Below are 7,408 nucleotides of genomic sequence, written 5' to 3' on the forward strand. Positions count from 1 at the left end.
TTGGGGGTACATTTGAGGAGACACATTTTGGGGTGCATCCTCCAAAATGCTAAATACTACATTCAACAGCCCCTAAAATGCTGAATTCTGTTTTTTATGTACCCCAAGTGATTCTTTCTGGGCTACAGTTACATTTTGGGGGACATTTTGGGGTACATTTGATAAGATACATTTTGGGGTGCAGCCACCTCAAGTACTAAAAACTGCCTCCCACGTCACCACGTCTGTATTTTTTTATCCTCTCCTGGTTTTGGCTTACAATAACTGATATGAAAAACTGACCCAAACATAGTCTGTTCTCAGTGCATTGCATTGCTCTGTTTTGCAGCCGTACGGCTTCAGGCCTCTACTTCTGTCAGCCGTAGGGCTGCCCAATGTATCTCTATAGGAAATCTGTGTATGACCGATATTTCTCTTTCTTTTTCTTTGAACACAATTATTGAAACACCTGAATGTTTTGGGGGCAGGTCAGATGCAAGTTGAGGGGTTACTTGACCCCCTCCAATTTGGGGGGGGCTTAAAGGGGGCTGGAACTTTTTTTTTTACTTATTACACTAGTTATTTATTGTGATCATTTCTGGGCTACATTCACATCTTGGGGTCCATTTGAAAAGATACATTTTTTGGGGTGCAACTACCTCAAGTAATAAATACTGCCTCCCACTGCCCCTAACTTACTGAATCCTGTTTTTTGTGTCCCCCAAGTGATTATTTTTAGAAATGACACATTTTGCGGGTACATTTGAGAAGACATTTTGGGGTGCATCCCCCAAAGTGCTAAATACTACCTTCAACATCTAAAATAATGAATCCTGTTTTTTTATGTACCACAAGTGATTCTTTCTGGGCTACAGTCACATTTTGGGGGACATTTTGGGGTACATTTGATAAGATACATTTTGGGGTGCAGCCACCTCAAGTACTAAAAACTGCCTCCCACGTCACCACGTCTGTATTTTTTTATCCTCTCCTGGTTTTGGCTTACAATAACTGATATGAAAAACTGACCCAAACATAGTCTGTTCTCAGTGCATTGCATTGCTCTGTTTTGCAGCCGTACGGCTTCAGGCCTCTACTTCTGTCAGCCGTAGGGCTGCCCAATGTATCTCTGTAGGAAATCTGTGTATGACCGATATTTCTCTTTCTTTTTCTTTGAACACAAATATTGAAACACGTGAATGTTTTGGGGGTAGGTCAGATGCAAGTTGAGGAGTTACTTGACCCCCTACAATTTTGGGGGGCTTAAAGGGGACTGGAATTTTTTTTTTTTTTTTTTTTTTTTACACTAATTATTTTTAGTAAACATTTCTGGGCTACAGTCACATTTTGGGGTCCATTTGAGAAGACACATTTTGGGGTGCAGCCACCTCAAGTACTAAATACTGCCTCCCATGTCACCACTTCTGTATTTTTCATGCACTCCTGGTTTTGGCTTACAATAACAGATATGAAAAACTAAACAATAAACTAACATGTGAACTCAGCCTTACAGTGTATTTTCCCTTATATCCTGTATTTTGTTGTATATTCTAGAGTGAACAGCATGTATTGTGGAAATAAATCTGCTATGGTGTATTCTTATAAATGAACAGTAGATGGCAGTCTAGTCTGCTCTCAGTGTATGGCAATGCTGGGGGAGGGGGGCTGTGTATTTCTGTATTGAAGCTTCTCTCTCTGAGAAGACATTAAATGTTAATTAGCTGCTTGTATAGGGGGAGGTTTAAGATAAATCTGCTATAGTGTAGTTTTAAAAAGAAATAGTAGATTGCAGTATAGTCTGCTTCACATCGCCCTCCCCGGGTCCGACATACATACATCTTCACATCGTCCTCCCCGGGTCCGACATACATAGATCTTCGCATCCCCCTCCCGAGGTCCGACACAGCGCAGCATCCCCCTCCCCAGGTCCGACACACAGTGCAGCATCTCCGTCCCCAGGTCCGACACACAGCGCAGCCTCTCCCTCCCCAGGTCCAACACACAGCGCAGCATTTCCCTCCCCAGGTCCGACACAGCGCAGCATCTCCCTCCCCATGTCCGACACACAGCTCAGCACCTCCCTCCCCAGGTCCGACACACAGCGCAGCATCGCCCTCCCCAGGTCCGACATACATACAGCTTTGAATTGCCCTCCCCGGGTCCGACATACATCAAGCTTCGCATCACTATCCCCAGGTCCGACATACATACAGCTTCACATCGCCCTCCCCGGGTCCGACATACATACAGCTTCGCATCGCCCTCCCCGGGTCCGACATACATACAGCTTCGCATCGCCCTCCCCGCGTCCGACATACATACAGCTTTGCATCGCCCTCCCCGGGATCGACATACATACATCTTCACATCGCCCTCCCCGGGTCCGACATACATAGATCTTCGCTTCCTCCTCCCCAGGTCCGACACACAGCGCAGCATCTCCGTCCCCAGGTCCGACACAAAGCGCAGCCTCTCCCTCCCCAGGTCCAACACACAGCGCAGCATTTCCCTCCCCAGGTCCGACACAGTGCAGCATCTCCCTCCCCATGTCCGACACACAGCGCAGCACCTCCCTCCGCAGGTCTGACACACAGTGCAGCACCTACCTCCCCAGGTCCGACACAGCGCAGCATCTCCCTCCCCGGGTCCGACATACATACAGCTTTGCATTGCCCTCCCCGGGTCTGACATACATACATCTTCGCATCACCATCCCCAGGTCCGACATACATACAGCTTCACATCGCCCTCCCCGGGTCCGACATACATACAGCTTCGCATCGCCCTCCCCGGGTCCGACATACATACAGCTTTGCATCGCCCTCCCCGGGTCCGACATACATACATCTTCACATCGCCCTCCCCGAGTCCAACATACATAAATCTTCGCATCTCCCTCCCCAGGTCCGACACACAGCGCAGCATTTCCCTCCCCAGGTCCGACACACAGCGCAGCATCTCCCTCCCCAGGTCCGACACACAGCGCAGCACCTCCCTCCTCAGGCCCGACACAGCGCAGCATCGCCCTCCCCTGGTCCGACATACATACAGCTTCACATCGCCCTCCCCGGGTCCGACATACATACAGCTTCACATCCCCCTCCCCAGGTCTGACACACAGTGCAGCCTCTCCCTCCCCATGTCCAACACACAGCGCAGCATTTCCCTCCCCAGGTCCGACACACAGCGCAAAATCTCCCTCCCCAGGTCCAAAATACACACAGCCAGCATCTCCCTCCCCAGGTCCTACATACATACATACAGCATCTCCCTCCCCAGGAAAGCCCTCTAGGTACATGCTAGTAATGTAATACAGCAGCACACAAAGTAAGTGAAAAAAAAAAGCCAATAGCCCATGTGGTGAAGTTTCGGTCCCATATCGTGGACCTTTAAGCAAGTACCAAGTGCAAGTGCAGAATATTTAAGGCAGCCAAATTATACAATTAATCAGCAGCAATTCTGAAATAATTGTAACAGTGCATATACAGTGTACAATAATAATGTGCATCAGGTGGAATAAAGACAATCTATACATATACACAATTACTCAATAATGTGATAAGAATAATATATCCAGCTTCCAGTAATGTGCAAAATGTATTGACGGGAGTAGAATAAAATCTACATGAAATAACGCCCAGACAGCGCAGCAACGCGTTTCTGACGCCATGTGTTCAAATATTCATTCTCATGGAGTATATATCCTTTAAATATTGAATCAATATTATCAAAGGTTAACAATTATTGGTCATAAAATAGCCTTCAGCTAAACAATTGATTTTGATAAATTTACATTAGAGTGTACATAGTGATTTGTATTTATCTATCTGTATACAGGGGGCTGTATACAGAGGGGTCTGTATATATACAATGTATATGCTTGCAAACACTGTATTAATAACAGCCCTCAGTCTCGCTTCCTCACCCCCTGCAGCGTGATGAGGTCTCATGGTGCCGCAGTGACATCAGCAGCGTGCGCACGCCACAGCCCGAGGGCTCAGGGAGCTGACTGGAGCTGCACTAACCCCGAAACTACCGGCGCACACCAACTTTCATTTGAAATAGCATCTTAAAGACACTAATAAGAATAAGTACAGGGATAACCGCCACCCCCACATGCCGGCGAAAACTCCAGTTTTGTTATGGAGTCTGGGGAAGGGAGGGGAAATTTGAAAAAAATATATATATTTATTTTTTTAACTCCTGAGCCTAGCTCCGCCCCCACGACCCACCACCCTAGGCACCGGACCTAGAGATATAGATAGATAGATAGATAGATATATAGAGAGAGATATATATAGATAGAGAGATATGTTTTTTTTTTTTAAATCCCAAGCCTGGTTCCACCCCCTGTCTTAGATAATCCTCTTGGCTTCCATACGCACTATGCAGCTTTTTCTTTGATCCCTCCTGCGGTTTCTGGTGGCTCGGGGAAGAGGGCACCCCCAGCACCATGTTACATCAATGAGAAGATTCAATGGCATTTCCCTATCTCACTTTAACCTCGATTTCTCCAGAACCGTGGGTCCGATAAACAATCCAAGATATAAGTTCTGTAGACTGGACCGTCAGCTTTCCAGGGATTCATCTCCTGAGTGAGAGGCATCTTGTACTGAGAAGCAGCACCCCGAGAGCCGTGACCCCCCTCTGACCAGGCGGCCCATGTCTACTAAATGAGGTTACCCACTTTCCAGTGCTGATATCTCGGCTTGTGAAGGTCCAAGATGGCCCAAACTTGCAGTGTGTACAGAGCTCAAGTAGACCTACAAAATGAGTGGTGGCACTTGTTAATATCAAGAGTGGTTCCTGTACCAGATGTCTAAAATTGGTACCGTTTGCTCCGGTTCCGAAGGTCCAATCAAAAATCGGCGACATACACTTTGTAGCACTCGCTCTCCCCTTACAAGCAACTCCTCACATGTGTATGTATGTCATTTTCCTGAGGGGCAACACCCCAAGAAGCAAGGCACCCATACCTGGTTAATGCTAAGTGTGAGACTGTGATAGTGAGTGCCGTATTTGGCACATACTATCAAAGTCTCACACTAAAGATCTGCATCTGAAAATGCTCCTCCAACTTTGGGGGCACAGATCTCAGCCACTAAGTGAGCAGACTGCAAACGGACAGAGATGTATTTAGATAATCCTCTTGGCTTCAATATTCACTATGCAGCTTTTTGATTGAACCCTCCTGTGGTTTTTGGTGGCTCGGAGAATAGGGCACCCCCAGGACCATGTTAAGTCAATGGGAGGAATGAATGGGGTTTCCCTATCTCACTTTAACCTGGATTTTTCTGGAACCATGGGTCCAACAAACAATCCGAGATATACATTCTGTAGATTGGACCATCTCCTTTCCAGGAATTCATCTCCTGAGAGAGACACACCTTTTACCGAGGAGCAGCACCCCGAGAGCCGTGATCCCCCTCTGACCATGCGGCCCATGTCTACTGATGTGGTTACCCACTTTCCAGTGCTGATATCTCGGCTTGTGAAGGTCCAAGATGGCCCAAACTTGTAGAGTGTACAGAGCTCAAGTAGACCTACACAATGAGTGGTGGCACCTGGTAATAGTCAAAGTGGTTCCAGTACCAGACATGTCTAACTTCTGTACCGCTTGCTCTGGTTCCGAAGGTCCAATCGAAAATTGGAGATATACACTTTGTAGCACTCGCTCTCCCCTTTCAAGGTACTCCTCATGTATGCCATTTCCCTGAGGAGCAGCACCCCAAGAAGCAAGGCTACCTGGTTAATGCTAAGTGTGAGACTGTGATAGTGAGTGCCGTATTTGGCACATACTATCAAAGTCTCACACTAAAGATCTGCATCTGAAAATGCTCCTCCGACTTTGGGGGCTCAGATCTCAGGCACTAAGGGAGCAGACTGCAAACGGACAGAGATGTTTATAGATAATCCTCTTGGCTTCAATATGTGCCTAGCGGAAAATACAAATTTCAAAAAGAACTTCGGCACTCCATACATGAATTCATAAGAAATATTGCATCTAGACTGATGTCACTTTACAAAATGAAGGTTTTTTGTGCATAATTTGGCCAATTCATGTGTGCCTATCAACCATTACAAGGTAACCTTCATATGATGGGTAACTACGCTAAGCTACCACTGGATATGCCACTCTTGGGCTGTAAGTCTCTATGGACAATATGTCTCTGCTTGGGCTTTAAACCTACGATGTATGGGCTGGTAGAGAAAGTTAAAACCACCTGTGAATGAATAGAAGGAATTAGTGGGAGGGAAGCATGGTTAGAAAAAAGGCTATCAAACTTCTAATAGTGTGAACACTTACCTGCTGCAATGTCCCAGGAGAGGGATCCAAAAATGATTAATAGAAAAGAGAGGGGTCGCTCACTGGTCTATTCGGGTGCTCTGAAGAAAAAAGTAATCTAAATTGCAAAAAGAACTTCGGCACTAGCGGAAAATACAGGCCTGAATATATCCGTTAAATAATAGAATAAATATTATCAAATGTTAAACATTTTTGGTCATAACATAAGCTTCAGCTAAACAATTGATTTTGATAAATTTACATTAGAGTGTACATTGTGCTTTATATCTATCTATCTGTATACAGGGGGCTGTATACAGGGGGGTCGGTTCTATACAGTACAGATCAAAAGTTTGGACACACCTTCTCATTTAAAGATTTTTCTGTATTTTCATTACTAAGAAAATTGTACATTCACACTGAAGGCATCAAAACTATGAATTAACACATGTGGAATTATATACTTAACAAAAAAGTGTGAAACAACTGAAAATATGTCTTATATTCTAGGTTCTTCAAAGTAGCCACCTTTTGCTTTGATGACTCCTTTGCACATTCTTGGCATCAAAAAATTTGAAGCATCCTTTTAATGCAATGGTTTTACTTGTTTTTATTGGAATATGAATATTGTAGATTTAGACTGTGTGCACACGATAAGGAATAGTAGCGTTTTGGACGCAGCGTATTTTTACTGTGTTGTACAGTACAAGTACAGTGGATGGGATTAACAGAATCCCATGTCCACTGTGCTTCTTTTTTTACACTGCATAAAGTCACCTGCAGTGCGTGTTTTTGAGCCGCAGCATGTCAATTGGTCTTGCAGCAATGCAAAAAACGCATGTATATCATAAATAAAGAAATAATTTAAAAAAATTATGTGGGGTCCTCCCTATTTTTGATAACCAGCCCAAGTAAAGCAGACAGGTGCAGGTTTATAATACCAAGCTGGAAAGGTCCATGAATATTGACCCCCTCCCTGCCTAAGCCCGCAGTCGCCCCAGAATTGGCCCATCTATGAGATGGGCCAATTCAGGCACTTTGCCCGACTCTTCCCGATTGCCCTTGTATGGTTTCAAACGAGGGAATAGTTTATGGGGTTGATGTCAGCTTCATAATGTCAGCTGGCATCAAGCCATGGTGTTA

The sequence above is a fragment of the Phyllobates terribilis genome, unplaced genomic scaffold (genome assembly GCF_046119375.1).
Source record: "Phyllobates terribilis strain yellow unplaced genomic scaffold, ASM4611937v1 Scaffold_471__1_contigs__length_1415940, whole genome shotgun sequence".
Taxonomy (NCBI): Eukaryota; Metazoa; Chordata; class Amphibia; order Anura; family Dendrobatidae; genus Phyllobates; species Phyllobates terribilis.